Here is a 21,212-nt window from a genome sequence, read left to right as displayed (position 1 = left end):
AAATACTTCAAGGATATAAAGAACAGTGCATGGACTTCTGCTTTGTTTCTTGTACTGCTGCAAAGATAGCAAAAAGCTTATATTCCATTTAGGTCCCGTCACGAGGGATTGACACAGTTTTGTGAAATCCTGGAAGGGAATGTGAGTAACTGCCAATATTAAATGTTTTCTAATTTTTACATCTGCTTTTGGGGTATGTTCAGACTGGGTTAATCATAAAAACTGCCTTAGTAGGGAGGGACAAGAATGGGAGAGGGAAAGAAAAACTGGAATTTGTCTAAGATGGTGTCTGTCCTGTTAGTAGCTTTTAAACCTTTTGACCATATCTGATGCAGATGCACAAGTCTCAAAGATTCACATCCCACAGAAAGTGGGCAAGAAAGCGAGGATCTGTCTGACCCCAGTGAATTCCTGGAGAATAAAAGCAGGTGTGATCTGTGCGTCTCGTCAAGAGAACGATCCAACTGGGATTGCTGTGTGAGACGAAGGGAAGGGTGAACAGCAGCTCTTTCAAAACTACGAAAGTCCAGGCTCTCTGTGAGTCTGAATGTCCTTGGAGACTTCCTGTGCCCCATGTGCGCTGCATGTGGCAGGATCTGATGGCTCTTGATTTATGAGAAAAGCCCAGGATGGTTTTAGAAGCCAAGCCATTGGCAAGCTTGTGCCTGAGAGCCTGCAGTACCACAAGAGTTGACAGCTCAGGTAAGGAGCTTGTTCAAGAGGAGCTGGCTGGAGTAAAACCTTCTAAAATCTCAGGCTGAACAGCCAGGCAGGCCATGGGTGAGCTGATGACTGGCTGTGGGCAGAGCCAGAGCTCTGCTGTAGCACAAGAGACTTGTGAAGTGGGTGGTGAGGCCCTGGAGCCGCATCAGTGTGGCAAGGTGACCTTTCCCAACTGCACACTTCTTGCACTTCAAGGCCCGTGGGCGATTCCAGCATCATGATTTTGGCCCCATGTGAATGTGAACTTGCCAGTGTATAAGAGAAAGGCAAGCCTCTTCAGCTGCGGGTGTGACAGTGTTAACCTGTGGACGAAGTTTGGAGCAGGCTGCCTTAGGTCTGTTTATCATCTCTCTCATTGTCCATGCCTTCCCTTCCAGCCTGCCTCCCTTTTCTGGGGTTTGACTTGTGCCTGGGGAGGGTGGAATTGTGACTTGTAAGACTGCAAAACTCCTTACAGCAGACTTAGCTGAGCAGGGATCTCATCCTAGGTCACTTCAGCAGCAGTGTGTGTCACACAGGGCTTGTCACAACCCCCAGCAGAACTTCCCCTTCCAAAAACCATACCAGCAACTAGCAAACACAGTTAATCTCTCAGCTGCAGCCCTGCTGAAGATCTGTTAAGGCATGAATGGGAGGAGACATACAGTAGGGGAAAGTTCCTTCATGTTCCTTTTTTTCCCCCTTCCTTTACTGTCTCTCATCTTGTCCTACCAGCCTGCTGCTGCTTTCAAGTAGGAGATGACCTGGTGGGAAAGGCCTATGCACTGTGCCTCTACCTCCAACTGGGTAACATTTGCATTTAGTGCCAGTGGTAGGAGTAAGCCAGAACTGCTCACACTAGCCTCGACCTAAACCACAAGTCAGAGGCATGTTGTGGCATGTTTGGTCTTGCTGGGAGGCTACAGAATGGCCTCTTGGATAGCCAGCCCTGCTTGGCTCTCCATGCAACAAAGTTTACTGGAGGTTATGGTTCACTTTGCATTGAGTGAAGCATTAAGTTTAGCTTTAATGTGGCCAGGGATCCAACAATATGGAATTTTAACCAGTTGTAAAAAACCCTGGATTTTGCTTTTGGTTTAGTGGAGATAATCCTAAAAAGGCTCCTAAATAGGCTGGTCTGCTATCAAGGTGTAATTTTGGTATGATTTTGTCATGCTTCCTAAAAGGAATTACCCTTCCTCAAAGATTCAGAAAAGTCTTGTGGTCAGCCCCTTCAAAGTCATGTTGCAAGGCCTCTAAAGAAGTGATGCTGAGTACTTAGTTTTGTTCTTAGATGATTTTTTTGATCCTTGCAGGTTGGTATTTTCAAGATTTCTGTGTAACGTAAGGGCTAAAACCCAAAAGAAACAAGAGTGAAGCTGAAGTTATTTAATCACTTCTCAGTAGTTGCAACACTTCATGCTCCTGCCTTTACCCCTTCTGATTCCATAATGGTTACAACTTTTCTGAGGGGTAAAGAATGGCCTTTCCCCATACATGACCACAACGTGAGATGGGAGCAGACTGCACAAACAAGACTGAGGGAGGAAGGATTTGTACCAGCATTTGCCACTGGAGCTTTGCTGCTTCATAAGGCAAGAGCTGCTCTCTGATCTGTTCTGCTAAAGCACGCGCATCAGCAAGGTTAATAAGGTGGAGGACAGTCCCCAATACATAGCGGGGAATTGGGCTTTTCTTGTTTGTTTTATGACACTCCTGGGAAGTGAAGGAGCAGGAGAACTGTGCAACTCACGTCGGCTCTACCTAAACCCAAGAACCCAAGAACAAGTTGCAGGCTTGGTTTCATACCATAGCCAGGTCCTCACAACTTACTGGCATAAAGTCTGGGTTTCCAGCTGAAGGAGATCAGCAAGAGCTCAAAGGAAGGAAGCCACAGTGATCCTGTTGTGTAGCTTAGAGATAGCCACTATGGCCTGCTCTTTCCTTTTATTTTTCTCTTCAGTTATTGCTGATGTCTCACTGAACAGGAGACTGGTCCCACCCAGAGGGATCGCAAAGCTCCTCACCACCTTTTTCTCAGACTGGAAAAGTTCTTCTCATTTGGCCCTTTAAGCCAAACACAAGCACAAAACACCTTACCTGATTTCTTCCCATTGGCAATGCCAAGAAAGCCCAACAGGGAGGAAGAAGTGAAGAAAACCAGAGCAGAAGGGTGGTGAGGAGCAGGAGGAATTGGACTTTTGTGGATCAGCACAGAACAAAACAGGTATCTGTTTGCTGTTTGGACATTCAGGTAAAGTACAGAGCTCAGCAGCATGGTACTGCTGCTCCCTGTTGAGGCCCCCCAGTTTTGCCTGTGTGTTTTTTTCACTCCGAGTAAACCAGTATGGTTAAAAATCCCAAGCAGACCAAACCAACAAAAGCAAAACCCAGCCAAAACCAGAAAAGATCTGCAGCTGAAATGCCCATTTCTACCACAAAAACTTTTATTTTCTCATTACTACAATAATGTGCTGAATTAAAATGGCTGAAGACCTTTAATTATAACACTGATTTTGTTTTCTCTTTGGTAGCAATAATGGCCAAGCAATGGCACACCGACAAAGACTGTGAGTAGCAGTCCTGAGAGGTGCCATCCTGCTCCCTCCTCCCCAACCCCATCTCCCAGTTCTTTGATGAAGAAAACAAGTTGCTGCCTCTTGAAGATTTCCCTTGTCCTTTCTGTTTGTGACAGGCGTAAGTGTTCGTAACATCTGCTGGCCCGAGCCCGCTTCCTCCTGCGCTGCTGCTCTCTGGCAGGGCGCCGTGGAGGAGCCAGGAGCCGTGGGTGCCCCGTGCCAAGCACGCAGTGTGCCTTCGCCAACCACAGCCTTCAGCAGAGCTGCCTCTGTGACAGCAGCAGCACAGGCTCGGCACGACCGGCAGGACTCTCCTTATCTCGTGGTAGTTTCTTAGGCCCCAGCTCTCACAAACAACGTGGGTTTTGGTTTTTTTCTTTACGAATAATGAATGGTATTTTAAGCAAAATAGCCAAAAGGGGATAAACAGAGCAACGTGTGAATCTGAAAACATTTTCTATTAGCTTTGACTTAGAAAGTTACTGTAAGTGGCAGGTATCAGAGAAGACTTCTTTCGCAACCCATTCTTTAACTTGTTTCTGCCTTTGAACAATGCTTTGTGAGTCATTAGTTTGGTTTTTATTCCTTTGCTCTGACAGGTTTCCTTGATGGTGGCAGTATTTTCCAGAGCAGCTCAGAGGAAAGGTGTATCTGTATGTATTTTAACAGGGACATGGCGTCTGTAAAGTCACAAGAAGATGAGCAGACTAAAGAAAGATGCAGACCCTGCTTTATTTATTTTGTAGTTGTTTGTTCCAGAGGTGGCTAGGTCTCCCTTTCAATGGAAGGGCCAAAAAGTGTTTTGGTTTGCCAAAAGGCATAGGTTTCTCTGCTGCCTCTTAAGACTAGTTGGCTGTTAAACTTTCATCAGAGTAAAACAAACTTAATACATAAAGGAGTATGTGGAGATTTGGTCTATTTAATGTCAGATGTGAAATCAATGGGGGAAAAAAAAGCAATGTGCATCCGAGAGTAAAATTTATCTCAGACTTGTCAACTCTTTAACAAGTAGTGATCTCACTGCTTGGTCTTTGCTTGTACAGTGCCCCTTGATATACAGAGGAAAAATAGGCGGTGATGTGATGCTGTCCTTCAGATAAGTTTTTCTGGGGAGGGAGGAGTTGCTAAGGTTATTTTACGTGCAGTTTCTGATGTGAGAAGTTTTACTAATGACTCTTACAATGATTTATGTGGAGGTTTTCCTCACAACTTCAAGAAGCAGCCTGAAGTTGCATTATCCTATACTTCACTCAATGAGTCGTGTACAATAATCCAATTGTTTCTTCCTTCGGTGATGACCTTGGAGTCTGCAGGCAGCAGCAGCAGGAAAGGATTCTAGTGGTTTGCTTTTGCTTTCTCTTCCTGTCCCCTCCATTTTCATATATGTGTTTTAGAAGGCTGAGTTTCTGATGGGCTGCTTACTGCAAGATCAGGGGAAAGTGAAACTGTGTTTTGGGGCTTCTTTTTGTTAGTTGTTTTAGTTTTCATGTAGTGTTTTATCAAAGGCACTGGTCTGAATATTAAAAAAAAAGGTAGTGGACTGTGAGAAATTAAAGATGTCAATTGGTAAAAATGAAATCTGAACTTTACCTGTAGGAAGTATTAATGACAGAAAAGGTGAGTACCCAACCCTGCCCCACAAAGAATGCCAGGGATAGTCACTTTGCATTGTTTAGGAACAACTCTGAAATATCTCTTTAGTACCTTAAAGTGAAAAGATGAGAAATCAAGTCGATAATGTAGTTTCTCTTCAACTGCTTCCTCCAAATGGTTTAATACTGTGTCCCTGAGGAAGTCCCATTATTAAAGCTGCGTGACTGAAATCACCTTGACTCTGAAGGATAGATACTTAAGAGTTCTGAGGGTTTTCCTCATCTGACTCTTGCAGCTTCCTTTCATTGCAATGATCACAAAGTTCTTTGCAAAATACATCCCTCAGTTTATATCTTCTGCAGTCAGGTCAAATTGACAGGGGTGGCAGGAACTACCCCATGTACCTGAAGCGTATAAACCCAATCATGTTACTGACTGATACTAAAGATTCCCATGAACTTTTCCAAAGGGTTTTAGCCCTTGTTCACACATAAATGCTGAAGAAGAGTTTCTGTGCTTTTCAGACACCTTTTTCCCCATGTTGCATTAATAACGCTAACAAAAGTAACTCCTCAGTGTGCATTTCTAATGGGCTTAATCACAGAAGACATCCTAATGCACTTTGCAAGCTGATACATACTTGAAGATGGGAACTGTTCTCTCCCCTTAGCATGGGGTGGAACACAGCAACTGTTTGACAGCATAACAGCACATGAGGTACTGGGACAAGAAGTAGGAGAGCTGTGTCCTATAGAAACTGGGAAGAATTTAAGGTATCTCAGAACGGAAGCTGACTGGGACATAAGGGTTTAACAGTTGGCTGACTGAGAAAGTTTTATTTCTCTGCAAAGTGTGGACTCTTGGTTTGATGGGGATTTTTGCTTTATTTTTTTCCTGAGGTGTGAAAACCTATGCTTTGGTTCAACTTTACTCCAGGTTTGGTTATAGGGTAGTTAGTGAGCATGGGGTATGCAAGGCAGTGTACAAGGTGCTCTGCCTTATTCCCTTGTATATGGATAGTGTGGTATCTGCTTTGAGAGTGGAGTTATCTGTGTTGCAAAAGGGCAACTGACCTCGATATCTACACAGAGAGTTGTTAGGCTGTAAGATACTGTGCTGCAGATAGGCAGCCAGGTGACTGTATGGCAGCTTCCCTGGGGGTAGGCAGTCCATGAGAGAAGAGCAGTGCTGCTACATCACTACCGCTTCTAGTATCTGCAGCACTTGGATCTCTCCCTGGGGGCCTCTCCTTTGCGTATTAACCCAACCTGACCCTGCTTGCCTTGCAAGAACTGCTTAGATCACAGCTAAAGGTGGTATGGCTCTAGGCATGAAAGTGTGAGGCCTGACACTGATTGTATCAATGAGCAGGAAGCCTTATACTGCTCTATGTGTTCTTAACGAATGATGAAGCCAAAGCATTCATGCATTTCTCTTTTCATCTATTATCAGTAGAGCATATTGAACAGATGCTTGAGAACTACAGGATAAAAAAAGGGCAAAATCCCTTAATTAAACCATTTTCAAAGCATGTTCCTTATTGTGGATGGGCATGAGCATGGGCAGAATACCCTCATGGTTTTCTTACAGGACCATTCAGCCTTAAATTGAAGTGACCTCATTCTGGAGGGATGCAAGGAGCTGAAGCTCAGAATGTTTTCTTGTGATGGTCACTGATGATTTTTATGCTGCTTACAAGAGTTCTGGTAGGTGATGTACCAGAAAGTTTGCAGGGACAAAAGCTGCCTATGAATGAATGAAAGGGCAGCTCTGTATGTTCCAAGGAGAAGATTATTTCTTTAGGTTTTGGTTATTTCAGCATGGGCTTCAGTGAGTAGCGTCAGTCTGATCCCTGGAGCTGCCACTCTTCGACAGGGAGTTCACATTTTGGCTTGCTTTCAGTTGATTTCATTTTGCACAACTGGTCAAATTTTATCCTTAGCCATGATCAGGCAGTGCTGATGGGTTTAGTGGGGCTGGTTTTGGGGTATAACTCAAGGTCTGATGTGGTCCTTTATGTTTAGGTATATGTGAGCACTGGAATATTTTTAGTGATGTGTTCCTGTTCGAAGTGCTTTTCTTAAAGCACTGGTTTTGTTTGGTTGCACATACCAAAACCACTTTCTCTTCTGTTTTCCTCCTCCTTCTGTTCCAGAAACTGACTGGTCAAAGATCTGTTCGACTTCACGTTTTCTTTTTCATGAATTTTCCATTACCTTAACACTTCCTGGGGTGAATTGAGCAAATTTCAGCAGTGATCTAAATGAGCCTGGGATAGAAGTTAGGCATAAATGTCACAAAATTCACTATCTCTGCATGATTTCAGAACTGAACCAAGCAAAACTGAGAAGCTTTGTTTTCAGATCTAAAGACAGCTGAAATTGCAAAACAAGGCAAAAAGAAAGTGTGGTACTTCTAATGCTGCTAGAAGTTAGTGCAGCTTTTGAAGCCACCAGCCATTAAAACATGCGAATTACTCCAAGGACATGATAATGGTTGTGGAAATCAGCTGAACAGTTGGTGTAAAACTTAGGCCCTGGAAAATAGCTGCTACTGACTGTAATGGAGTCAGTGTGAGTGACTGGGTTTAGACTTGGTGCATAAAGGGGGTAGAAGATACTTCCCTTCACATAACAGGAGATGTGGGTGTGTGACTGTAAGAGCTGCCCAGAGGCAGAGACTTGGGGTAATTAAGCAGGAGCACAGACACCTGAAGAGAGAGAGAATTACCAATAACCAGACATACGAAATTAAACCAAACTGGTGATTCTAGTTTAGGTAGTGACTGTACTGGTTTCACATGGCAGAGACAGCGTGCACAAGGGAGTGTTAGGTTATAGTGCCAGTAACAGCTTTCCAAATACCACTCAGACAGCCACAATGGATTGATTTTGTGTCTCTTAATTTTGACTTCTTTTGATCAGTGGGAAAAACAGATTCCTCTAGGCCAAGGGGCTAAACCCCAGTATCTTGCAGTTGCAAGTAACCTGGTCCTCTCCAAACTGCATTGCGAGTTGTTGTATCATGTGTGATTCATGGCCTAATTAAACAGTCTCAAAAAGAATACAGTCTCGGTGTTAGCTGTGTCTTTACTAAGAATATCCAAGTAGTTTCTGTCTCTTGGAAAGTCAGATATGTGGTGTTAAATCATCTGCCTCCGTGACATCAGGCTGCCAAACCTTAAGTGATATCTGTCATGAATGTGCAGGCCTGTTTAGAGTGCTGGGTGGTTGCCTAGGATGGCTGGTTTGGAAGGGGAAATTTCTAGGGTTTATCAAAAAGAACCTGCACCTAAGTGTTAATTGGGCCCTCACTTCTTAGATGTGCAAGTGTGTGTGAGTGTATGAGAAAAAACAGCTACGCAAAGTAAAACTTCTTCTTTGTGTGAGTCTAATGGAGGAAGGAAGCAGCAGAATGTATTTTGTTTAGCAGAATAAGGTGAGGAGGCTCAAGTCTGTGTTTTCAGTTGATAACTACTTGGTAGTGAAATGAAGTAATGAAAACATTAAATTTCAGGGTACTGTGCATGTGAAACACAACAATAGGATGCTCCAAGGGATGCGTAATCTCGGTGCCCTTTTTTCTTTAATATGGTCCTTGGTGAAAAGCCAGACCTACTGCAGGTAAAATTTCCATCTGTGATTCCCTTGCTTCTAACCTGGTCGAGCTCTTAGATCTGCTCACCCATAGCTGTGTGTCTCTGCCTGCGACGCAGAGCTGTTTGTGTCTTGCACTCCTGTTCATCAAAATCCAGTTGGTGCCCACCCAAGTGTCTCTGCAGTCTGAGGTGCTCTTAAGTGAAACACTTAATTTTTATTGTTTGGTACCTAGTGTTGTATGACTACAAACTGTTGGAAGAATATTGATGACTTAAGAGATCTTCATCCCTTTGATTTATCCTCTCTTTGGACGTGTTTGCTTTAACTCTTACCTGGTATATGTACTTCCATCTTACCCCTGTTGCTCCAAATTTGTCCTGATTATGCTACGCTAATACTTTTTTTGGCTTCCAAAGCTGGCTTCTGTTGCTTTTTCATTTGGGTTTACTGGCTTCTTTAGAGGGGAAAATCTTCTGGCTAATACTTAACCTAGCAGTAGTGTAGGTGCTTTGCAGAATATTGATTTTCTTTTTAAATCCTCCCAAAGCAGACGTCTTCCAGAAGACTGGAATACGGGAGAGGAGAACAGGGGGTGTGCAGAACTGTGAGGGCCACTCGGGAAACATTCCCTTTGCTGCATTGCATTTGCTGTTCCCCTTGCTGTGCTTAACTCCTGATGATTATAGTACTTTTTCCCATCCCTCTGGCATACCTGTTTAGCTTCCAAGATGTGTGGCACAGAATTTTGTGTCCAGGCATGGATGTATGTGCAGAGCAGGACCCCAGTGAATCTCCCAGCGCAGGGAGAGGCCAGCTGTGATTATATTCCCATCGAGTAAAGCTCCTGTATTTGAGGTTGCTTGTCTCTAGGTAACTCCTCAGGAACAAGAAAGCCACACTCCTCTGCAAGTTGCTGCAGCACATATAACCTCCTAGGATTATCCCACCACATCCTGGCCTCTCCTTCCCTGAGGCTCTGTGATGGCTTCAGCCCATATCACAGATGCCATCTGAGAAGGTGCAGTGTTTGTTATCCAGGAGCCCATCCTCTGTTAACCAGACCCACTGGGGTGACTTTGCTGTCACTCCTTTCTTCATGAGGTTTAGGGGCTTTGCTGACCTGTCTGCGGGTTTTAAAAGGCTTTCCTGCTTTGCTTCTGCCTCAACTGATTTCCTCCTGTAGCACTGCAGCTGCATCTGGCTAAGGGTGGCATTGCCTAATATGTGTGTTGCTGTGAAGCCTCCTGCTTTTGCCGTCCCTGGTAAAACTACCTGTGTAACAGTAATCTGCTGTATGTGACTTAGAGCTGCAGGATGCTTTCCTTTCCTCCTCCCTGCTGCATCCTTCTTACCTTTATTCAGTAACTAGAGAGTCGGTGCTTCCTGTCGCTGGTGCTTTCCTCCCCTGTTCCCTAGCTATCAAGCGCACATCACATGATAGCAGGCCTCACCCAGACCCGAGCGGCTGCCTGTCACAGCGTGTCATCAGCTGGCACCATTCCCAATTCTCCAGAGCTGGCAAGTGTCCTCTTTTCTTTGAGCTCTGATAACGGGAACAGATTAGCGGTGGGAGAAGCCCGAGCACTGCTTTATGGGGCTTTACTCCTTTATACCTCCGGTTTTCCACAAATCCTGCCAAGTGAGTTTCCTGACAGTGGGCTATGTCATTTGCTGTGCTCCCCTTCCCTGCCCCCACCCATTTCCTGACATCACTTTAAACCCTGCTGTAGCAGTGGTCCAGTTCTGCTGGAGCACTCCACCCAGGACTTCCGAAAGCAGTAAATCTTGCTGATCAGGGCACTCGTGCGGTGAACAGAGCTAGAAAAGCCGCAAAGCTTTGTTGAGCTTAGGAAAGAGATCCTAATGAAATGGTGAAGAAGATGGAATTTCTTCTTTTCCTTCTTTCTTTCTGGTTCCCGTACTGTGGGGAGAGAGGCAGCTCTCCCCAGAGTAGAAACAAACAGATAAAAATCTCACTTTGTCTCTGCTGCAATCTCCTGCAGCAATTTTTAAAGGATCTGGCATAAAGGCATAAATAAAATGCATTCTATTTGCTTTAAGTGGTCCACCCACAGTGCCTTTCTAGACTGCCATCATCGTCTTGTAAAACACCACGGGCACTGTTTTTGTTCACTAGTGGTTACAGTGTCTGGCCTCAGAGCTAGGATTTGGTCATTCTGGGGCTGAAACAGTCCAATGGCAAGGTTTGCAGTGCTTGTGATTATGGTAATCTCTTGGCAATCTTAATGCCATATACCATGCTAAAGGAGGCTTTTTATTCCTGAGGAAGCATTGGAGCCTCCCCTGGCATTTTGACCAGATACTTTTGTGCTGGAAGTCCCTCAGGTCCAGGATTTCCTTACTTCCCTGGCATTCGGGCTTGTCCCACGTGCCTCGTTATTCAAATCATAAAAGTAGACACAGGCTGGGTTTTGTTCTTTGCTTTTCAGTTAAGCATGGACACTGGGAATAAAAGGACATGTCACATTTTGAGCATTGCTTTTCCCAGTGTAAAGTCAGAGTCTTTCCAGCTGCATAACTGGGGGAAGAATAGGATGGGTTTGAGTCAGGTGTGTTTATAACTGGCCCCAGCATGGTCTGTTCTTAAGAAAACTGATTTATTTAAACAGTGGGCAATTGATGGAATTTATAGCTCAGTAGTGTGTTCTGTGGGATTGATAAGCAGTGTCCTGTAGGACACCTGCAATTTGCTGCCCTGAAACACTGCTTCGGGATCAAAGTGCCCGTATGCCATATTGCCCATGAGCTATGGATGGTGACCAGGAGCTCCTGCAGCCCACAGCCTGTTCGCTGCTCTTTCACAGGGAAGCTGAGGGGGGTAACTGGTGCGTGAAATGCCCTCAGGTCCTTTCTTCAGATCAGTTGTCTGATGCAGACATAGCCACCCTCTCTGCCTTCTTGCCTTTAGCCACAGTGGAATTTTTGCACACTTTCTATAGTCTAAAGATACCTGCTGTCATAGTGTAGTGTCAAAGCCGTGGAGAGAAACAGAACCTCGTAGGAAAGATGTCTTGTGTGGATTTAAGTGGCTTTGATGAATACTGCAGAAGAAGTGATGCTTACGGATGAAAGTTTTTAGGGCACCATGCATGTTTCTTGGTGGGGAACATCAGTTAGTTCTTCTGGATGCTCCACCATCATCATCAGGCAAAGGCTCCTTTTAATTTTGTCTTACTGAGGCTTTTGCACCTTGGTTTTTAAATCAGCTCTGGCCCTCACACATTGGGTTGAATTGCAGCATGGCATTTGATCTGATTTGGTTTTATTATGTCCTGTGGCATAGCACGGTGCTCCATCGTGAGCAGAGGATATTTGCATGACAACCATGACACCTTTTATCTTCCACACTTCAACATGGCTCTCAGGTTACTTACAGGGGAAATTCCAGGGACTTGCCCTTGTGGGGTGCAATACCATGAGTGCAGTAGGACCAGGCTGTGTCCACAGTGGTCAGTTCCTGTGAGTCCTCCACAGAAGTGACACAGTGGGGATTTTTCTGCTGTAGATGCTAATTACACTTGCAAGCAGTACTGATGTGGGAAGAGCTCTGAGCTTTCTGGAAAACAGGGTTCGGATTCAAAGTGTTGGCAGAATCACCTGGGAAAAGTAAGAGGTGATCCAGAAAAGGATGAGCACAAAGTTGTAAACTTAGGTGAGAATAAAGGGCTGCTCAGATACAAAATAGGAGATGTCCCAGCAGCTCTGCAGAAAGGGGCTGGATTTGGTGGTGGATTCCTTGCTGACCATGAGTCACCAGGCTCATACAGTTGTGAAAAGGCAAGCTGGGGTTTACAAGCGAGAGGGCATAGTGATCTTTCAATGCAGCTCAGCTTGGTGGGGTCTCAGCTGGAGTCATGAACCAGTTTTCTGTTCACAGCCTTCAGAAACAGCAAAACAACTCAAAAGTGGGACAGGGAGGAAAAGAGCATGAATTGGTGATGGAGCAGACATGACCTGTGAGGGGAAAATGAAGGTATTGGGATTGTTCAGTCCATAGAAATAAAAACAGCGGAGGTGATGGATGGATGCGACAGCACCTCTAAAATGTAGGAAGGAATAAACTGTTTCACATGTACCTGGGGAACAGAGCTGTGTACTTGGGTCTCATGGGAGCTGTGTGTAGAGCAGTCCTGATGACACACTGTCACCAGAAACACAGAGGAGCCTCTTTCTCTTTTGTAGCAAATGCACTTATTAGGGTCCGTGTTTCTTTGGCAGTGTCCCTTCTCTCCTGTTCCGTGGTGGACAGCCTGAGAAATGTGTGGTGCAAAGGGAGCCTGTGCTTCTTGTCTCATCCCAGAAGCTGAGGAGAGCAGCCCGCTCCAGAGCTGACCTGCCCCTCTGATCAATGCGTGTAATGGCAGAGCTCACCCTGTGCTTTCGTGCTGAGGAGGCAGTGGATTAGTATCCAGGTGTGGCTCCACAGATGCGTGGTCAGAGGTATGCTCTGACATCAGCCCATCAGACTTTTGGCTCCTGGTGCAGGGAAGTTGAATGCTGGTGCGTGGCTCGCACTGGGAGCCTGAAGGTGAGCACGGTGAGGGAATGCTGCTCCAGACTTGCTGCAGGACTCGGTGGTCCTGCGGGAGCGCTACAGATAAGCTCCTGGGATGTGGGGTGTGACAGCCACATCCTGACAGATGACCCTGGAGCACCAGCAGCCTAAAGATGGGGGTCATGCTGTTATGAGGTGTCTGTTCCCGTCTCTTAGGGAGATCTCTGCCTTGGGGACAGGCTCACTCTCGCTGTCATGTGGCAGCTACCGCAGCACAGCAATATTAGGAAGTAACATTTTAGCTGTCTTCCACGTGATTAGTTCTGCTTGAGGGAGGGGGAAGGGCCTCACACTCTCTGTTAATCATTTCTTCTTCCCTCCTCCCATCTGCTCGGTGATTCTCTCGCTCTTGCATACACCACTAATATCTGATCACTTTATTTCTGTCTCTGGCTCTCCCCCTCCTTGTTGGTTTCTGAGTCTTTGCCCTCCTTGCTCCCACCTTCTTGCAGAGGTGCTACCCGAGGACTTGATTCTCTTCCCCATCTCCCTTTAAAAATGAAAAAAAGAAGGAAAAAAGGGGGGAAAAAACCCTCTGCAAAGTGTCCAGTACCTCACTGCCCTCTCCCTGGACATTGTGCCTTTTCCTTGTGGTCAGCACCTTCAGTTGAAGTTGTGAAGCATGTGTGGGCAGTGTCTGCTTCCCTCCCCTCCTCTTTGTGCCGTCCCCAGAGGCAGCGAGCCTGACTCCTCCTCCACCTCCTTCTCTTCCAGCTGCTTTCACTAGCCTCCTAGCTCTTCTTGGCAATGAGGAGCCCGGACATCTGTAGAAGCAGCTGGAAGCAAGATGGAGAGCCAATATCCTGCAGCTCACCAGATCTCTACAAACCTCAGCTCAGGAACCAACTGCTTAGTTCACTGTGTTTTTGTACTGTTTAGTTTGCACTACACCCTGCTTGTTTCTCACCATCCCGACAAAGCTATAGCTTTATTGATACGTGTCATCTCATAGCTGTAGTGTGTTGGTTCAGAAGTCTTGTAGCCAGTCTGTAAAAATGAATGCTTTCATGCTGTAGTGGAAGAAGGCAAAGTTAGGCTTTGTTTCCACCTGGATCTTCACCTGGATTACCTGCCAGTATCATCATATGGCTCTAAGGACAGGATTTAATCCTGCATTAACTAAAATCTGACCTCTGTGGTACCACAAATTCGTATTCCTGAGGAGGCAACAAAAGTGTTTTTGCTGGTTCCCTGTCGCTTTCCCACCTGCTTTACATGAAAACCTTCTTGTGAAGATGACTCCGGTGATGTTCTGAAAGGTGACAGCTATCGTTCCCTGTAAACCCTGGGAGCCAGTGTCAAACTGAGCTCGGCAGGGCTCAGCTTCCTGCAGAAGGGAACAGAAGAGGTGCAGGACTCCCGCTCCTGTTGAGGCAGGAGTAGGGGGGAAGCTCACGGGAGTTGCAGCACTTTGCAGCAGGGCTTTTGGGGATGGGCCCCTGAAGGGAAGCTCGTGAGCCGTGCTGCCGTGAAAAGCCTCACAGCATGTTACATGATGCAAGCTACTTGGCAAACGCTGTGATTGTGTCACTGAAATGGCTGAGCCACAGTGCTCAGGGAGAAGGTTTTGCCTTGTGAGCCTGTGGATGCATCATCCCCTTCCCTGGTGCACGAGGGCAGCCTGGGATTGCTGGTTGTGCTGCGGAGTGCCCGAGTGCTGTGTTTAGAGGGGGTTCTTGTACTGTGCTTTGGGATTTAAAATGTGCTGGTTGTGTGGCTGAGAGCACATATAACTAGAGAGATGCTTTAAAAACCTTTGTCAAAGGACTTGGAAGATAAGTGTGATGATTAGGGACGACGCTGTTACAAAGCCTTCAGCCTAGCATCCTGTTCTGCTCTTGCGACAAACTGCAGTAATGCAGAAAGCAGCTGTTGGCATCTTTAATGTCTCATTCCCTCAGCAGCTAGCAGTAGCTGTTTACTTTTAAATGTCATTATTTGCACCCAAAGTAGCTGGAGCAGACAGGTACAAAGTGAAGGGAATGGCTAGAAATCAGGCTTCAGGCCTGATTTGGGTTCAGGCTTCTGACTACCAGCTGACAGTGCTTTTGTAGTGCAGCTGTAGGCATGTGTGGGTACAGAGAGCCTACATGTGTTGTTGCTGTCAGGTGTTAAAGTCCAGAGTAAAGCAAATACTGTTTGCAAGTAGCCCCGAGATGTCTCTTTTCTTTTCCTTCCCCTGTGTCTGAACCTTTGCTGTGAAACAGAGCTCTCATATTTTCCATTCCTAATTCAAGAGCTGCAGGGATGGCTAAAGCCAGGTATCAGATTACAAGAGGAAGAGTGAAGACATTTGGTTGCGGCTCCATGGGCTCACAGACTACACCCAAACGACCATTTTCATCAGCCTCAGGTCGGTGTTAAACCTGTGTGAGGGAATCGCCTTTTCTCCAAGTCTGTCCTTGGGAAGGATGGTGTCTGCAAGGAAAGTTCCCACCAATAGAGGTGTATGAGGGCTGGGAAAAGGAGGAAGGAAAAACCCTGTAATGTTCAAAGCAGCATCTCATCTGTAGTACAGGAAATGTTGTTCCTACTCATCTGAGATACTATAAAAAAATCCAACAAGTTTCAACAATAACAATTTTCAAATAAAACCCTTTGAATGGGTAATGTGTGGAGCTTAAAATGAAAATGTGACTCAGCCAGGAATTGTTACTATTACTGGTACTGGGTTAGCTCTTAAACAGAATCTACTTCAGATATTTGGCATGTCCTTTGGTGATAGGGCCTAATTAGATGTGGTGGCAAAATAGCCTTTATGGGCTAACTCAAACTTGAAGCTTTTCTGCTGAAATTGAGATTCGAGACTTGAACTTAGATACAAACTTGAGCGAAGATTTCAATGTGTAAAAGAGAGCAAACCTCTGTATGCTGCTTTTTAACCTTCTTGTTACCTTTATTCCCCACCTCCTTGCTAGCATTTCTTTTCTTGGTGGTGTTTTCCAGACATGTTGCTCTCCAGTCATTTCGATGGCATGGGTAAAACACACTCTGTATGTGTGCCAGCATGGTGATCCCCATCACAATCAACAGGCAGGTCTCAAGGGTACCAAAAGGCCATTCAGAACCTTCAGAACTCTCAGACGGTGCTGTAAATAGTCTGGTGGGGGAGCTGGGAATGTAAAGGAATGTCTCCTTCATAGGCTGACCACGCGAGGAGGGGAAAAAAGATGTGTAATTGCTATACACTTCTATTATATATCTCCCAAAGTATAGAGGTGGTGACCACACTCAGAACACAAGCCAGATCAGTTTCATGATCAATCAGTCTATTGTATTACAAGTCATTACCATAAAGTAGAGCAAAACAAGAACCTTAGTCTAGGCCCCCCAGCCGATAAATACTAAAACAGCAAATACTGGCTATAAGTAAGGTATGACATGCTGAAACTCCGAGATCAAGAACAGCAGCTTTGAGAGCCAGTAAATCAGGATTGTGATGAGTGACTATTAATCCAAACCAATGAATGCTTATCACAAATATGATTAGACACACTCCGGTCAGATCTGTCATTATCTCAGCCCTTCGAGCCCCACATTGAGCACCACAAAGAACTGTCGTGGCTTAAGCCCAGCTGGTAACTCAGAACATGAGACTCAGAAAGTCCTTGGTCAGAGTAAACATTTCTTGGCAACAACTGAAAACATTGGTGTTATCAGTGCTGTTCCCAGGCTGAAAGTCAAAACCACAGCACTGCACCAGGTACTAAGAAGGAGAAAAATGGCTGCTACTGCTGAACCCCGAATACTCAGACAGAGCCTGTTCTCTTCTGCGTTTGGATGCTTCAAAGGAGTGTGACCAGCAGGTCGAAGGAGGTGATCCTGCCCCTCTACTCTGCTCTTGTGAGACCTCACCTGGAGTATTGTGTGCAGTTCTGGTGTCCTCAACATAAAAAGGACATGGAACTGCTGGAACAAGTCCAGAGGAGGCCACGAGGATGATCAGGGGACTGGAGCACCTCCCGTATGAAGACAGGCTGAGGAAGTTGGGGCTGTTCAGCCTGGAGAAGAGAAGGCTGCGTGGGGACCTCATAGCAGCCTTCCAGTATCTGAAGGGGGCCTATAGGGATGCTGGGGAGGGACTCTTTGTCAGGGACTGTAGTGACAGGACAAGGGGTAACGGGTTCAAACTTAAACAGGGGAAGTTTAGATTGGATATAAGGAGGAAATTCTTTCCTGTAAGGGTGGTGAGGTACTGGAATCGGTTGCCCAGGGCGGTTGTGAGTACTCCATCCCTGGCGGTGTTCAAGGCCAGGTTGGATGAAGCCTTGTGTGGGATGGTTTAGTGTGAGGTGTCCCTGCCCATGGCAGGGGGGTTGGAACTGGATGATCTTGAGGTCCTTTCCAACCCTAACTATTCTATGATTCTAAATCTTCATCTGTTTCTCCTTGATTCTTAACCTACTTGTATGTGTTTGGCTGTTTCCTCAGTCCCACCAAAAGAGCCTCCTTGCTCTCTTTTCCTTTCCTACGTGTTCTCTTGGTCTTTCCTCTGTGTGCTGGTTTTCCTTTCCCTGATTTCCTTTCTGTTCTCCTTTTCATTCCTCGGTTGCACTTGTCTGGCTGGATGAGGTCTGCAGCCAGCTCTGCTACCATTTCCCCATCATGCCTTTCCTCCGGTAGAGCTGATGGGAAATGCCGTATTTCCCCCTTCCCTCCTCCCACCAGCCCCTTCCTCTCCTGCTTCTCTTTCTTGTACAGCTCAGTGATGAAGAAAAAACCCTTAATGAAAAGGATTTGAAGAGAGGAGCAGAGCAAACTCAGGTTTTGTCAGTGTGTGTTTTCGACTGTCTGCCTGTTCCTGCAAGCAGGCACTCAGCCTTTGAAGCTGGATATTCTTGGGAGTCAGTAGAGAGATTCATTTTGGAAAGGGTAGTAGTGGACTGACATTTGATTTCCTTATTTAAGTGTGACTGTTACCCATATGCTGGAGACCACATGTGACTGACAACACCCGCTCTGCGCTTCCTCGGTTTTCCAGCCCAGCCTCCAGTTCACATTTTGGTGGTTATCTTCACCATGGAAAGAGGTAGAAAGTGTGTTCCTTTTCACACTGAAAGCTTAGGCTAAAATTAAAACACAGACAGAACTGCAGAAGCTCTGGGGCTCATCTTCTACAGCCCCGAAGGCTGTCTTATACCCAGCTCAGAGGCTTTTCAGAGGGCTGAAAAGGGGAATTTTAGTGTTGTACACAGGCATTTTGCTTCCTCCTGCTTATGTGGCAGTTGTGAAGGTGTCCCTAAACCATAGGAGTTGTCAGTGTGTGATTGTTCGCTCTGTGAACCCTAAATGTAAATCAAATGCATAGAAGCATGCTGAGATGCGGGGAAATGTAAATGGATGTACCTATTTTCAGCCTATTTGTCTTTATTTTGTCCACTATAGTGGACAGTGCTTTGTTGTTTGTGCCACTTGTGCACTGTGTAACATGGACAAAGAGTGTCCATGCAATATAAAAGACACAAATTAAAACTGTAGTGCTCTTCCCCTCCTCCTGCCACTTTTCCAGGCTGTTATTTTTTCCTGTGTGGGCTGTGTTGCTTGCATGTTTCCAGGGCTCAATGAAACGTGCAACACTTCTGGATAACAGACCAACCAGAATTAGGTGCTTTGTTGTCACACATATGCCCAAAACTAAGGACAAGAGAAGACTTGTGCTCTCTCCTCTCCCTCCTCCATAGACCTTCAGCACAAGGAGTCAGAGTTTGAAGAAGTTGAGTGAAAACCTCAAGGGAGCCCCAGGTTGTTCTTATGTCCCTGGAATTCATGGTGGGAGTGATGTGACGTAGCACTGAGCAGAGGCACTGTGCTCATGCAACTCTGGACCTGAGCAAGAGGAAGAAATGCTGTGCGACTGCCTCTTGTCAGGAGCATTTCCCTACAGTCCTCCAGACAGGCTGGCTGTATTCCTGAAAGACAGGTCATATCCTGCCAGACATGAGAGACACTGAGTGAGGCTGTACAGCCTGTGCTCTGCAGGTCTGCAGACTAGATAGGTCCTTTGAGCCTTTGCCCATGAATACAGGAACGACATGTTATGGAAAGTCCTTTATGCAGGTGCCTTCATATAGGGGAGGAAAAAGGAAGCTTAAGTAACCTGCCTCTTCTTCCATCTTGCCCTGCAAATGTGTCCCATGGTTGCTAGCTCTTCACTGGGAAGCACAAGAGCCTTCCCTCCAGGGGCCTGTGGGTCAGAACCAGTGAGTGCTTGCACTTAGGCAGCCTGAAGAGCCAAGTCACCTCTGAGAGCAAGAGCAGGATAATATGGATGATACTGGCATGCCCTGTCATCCGCTCTGGTTGCTCAGGAAGGGATATTACTCGAGAGCTCTAACAAACAAAGTTCAGATGAGCAAATACAAATGTTAAACATATTTTCTAGCTGTCCAAGGTGCCCCTTACTGTAATTGAGGCATTAGAAGAAATTGTGCATCTGTACCTTCTGGAACTGAGAATGTAGCCCCAAACTTTGAATTGCTGGTTTAGCTTCTGTATATGATGGGCTGTGTGAGACACAAGTGTGCATCATCTCCATCAGTGTGGGGGGCTCCTGAGGCAAGGTGGGAAGGATGCTGGGGGCTGGACAGCTTAAGTCCCCCGAGAGCTCACCCATCCCTGCTGTCAGTCAGTGCCCATTCTTCACTGATGCAGAGCTGTGCATGGGTTTCAGGCTGGGCTGCTGTAGCTTGCAGTCTGATCCCAGCTATGCAAGGCTTGCCCTGTCACAGCCAAATGGAAATAGCACAATCACATTTCCGCTGTGCTACCTCTTGGTGATTTCTGCACCAGTGCTACTTGGCTTATAGGCTTGAAACCCTGATCCTAATTAGCTAGGCTACTATAAGCAACCATCAGCTAAGCACAGCAGCATCTTTCCCTAGCTCTGAGCCTGGCTTCTAGGCTCTGCAGGCCAGGGTTTGCTCTCTGGTGGCCCCAATGTCTCAGGTGGTGTGAAAGCAAAGCATAGCACTTAAGGAACTGATTACCTGTGCTGGAGATTGGCACCAGGGCAGGCAGGGCACAGATGTGGGAGCCTGACCAGCTCTGGTTCTGCCAACATTGCTGCTGGTGGTGTGGCTGTTGGATAAGACACATGGAACAGCCACCTCCTACTTCAAATGTGAGAGTATGACAGGAGCAGAACTGCATTTTAAGCTTCGCAAACTTGATGTGCATTGTTCCGATGTTTGCGGAGTGGTTTGTACTTTCAGACCCCTATGCAACTGCTGCGTTGGGGTCGTGATGGTTTATTTTCCTACACGTGCTGGCAGATGGTCTGAAGCAGACCCTGCCGAGCACAGTGCATGCTGGAGGGCAGTGGTTTTGAGGCAAGTTGTTGAGATTATCTGATGTTTCCCATTTTCTGTAATTTAGTGTGTGTGTGTGAAGGGAGTATTTAAAACTTGTAGACAATAGTTTGCTGGGTTGCAGGGAACGAAACCCCTAATGAATAGTCCATTGTTTACATCCATTTGAGGCTGTTTCTCTGCTGAATTAGTGCCATGAAACATAGCTTTCAACTCTGCTGTTTTTAACTCCCCTCTCCTTACCCATCCCCCTTCCCATTCCTTATGGTTGCTAAATCCTGCTGTTATCTTCTCTACACAAGTTTCCAAACTTCCGTCTCTCCTCTTGATTTCCCTCTGCTTAAACCTCTTGTCCAAACTGGGTCATCTTTTTTTTCTAGTTCCCATCCTTGGTTTCTTGGGCTCACACCTTCTCAGTCCTTATTTCCAAATGAAGGGGATGGAGGAAAGTCCAAAACTCTTTCCTGCTGCTACAGTCAGGTCTGGATCTCCCTCTTCCCTTTGCCTTTCCCTCCTTGCTCTGAAGCAATTCCTGTGCCAGTTTGCAGCTGTGTATGTATATGTTTATTTTATCTCATATTTGCTTGCAAGCCTCTTGCCCAGTTTCTAGCTCTTATCCCCCCCTCTACTCAGGCGCTTTCCTCCCTTGCTCTGTCCATACTGCTCTGTTCTCTGATCTCAGTGCCTTCATCTAGTGAGCCCTACAATCTGAGGTATGGCTCAAACACACCATTAAGCAGCCTAAGGCTGCCCCTGTGCCTGTCAGCCAGAGCTTTTACACAGCTCATGGAGAAGTGCTGTCAGGACACAATGACTGCCTTGCTAAATGGTTTTGTCCCTGTGTCTGGTGGTCTTA

At 46.1% G+C, this 21,212-nt stretch overlaps 1 protein-coding gene and 1 long non-coding RNA gene across 14 annotated transcripts in view; both read left to right on the top strand.

Annotated features, from left to right (window-relative positions):
* SERTAD2 (SERTA domain containing 2) overlaps positions 1-21,212 on the top strand; it is an 83,951-nt gene that overhangs the window by 21,205 nt on the left and 41,534 nt on the right. The window lies entirely within an intron of this gene.
* LOC136014503 (uncharacterized) lies at positions 396-4,034 on the top strand. The gene is made up of 3 exons (XR_010612741.1): positions 396-1,057; positions 3,237-3,272; positions 3,398-4,034. It is a non-coding gene; the product is annotated as an uncharacterized LOC136014503 (long non-coding RNA).

The sequence above is a fragment of the Lathamus discolor genome, chromosome 5 (genome assembly GCF_037157495.1).
Source record: "Lathamus discolor isolate bLatDis1 chromosome 5, bLatDis1.hap1, whole genome shotgun sequence".
Taxonomy (NCBI): domain Eukaryota; kingdom Metazoa; phylum Chordata; class Aves; order Psittaciformes; family Psittacidae; genus Lathamus; species Lathamus discolor.
This window is presented reverse-complemented; position numbering and strand designations above follow the sequence as displayed.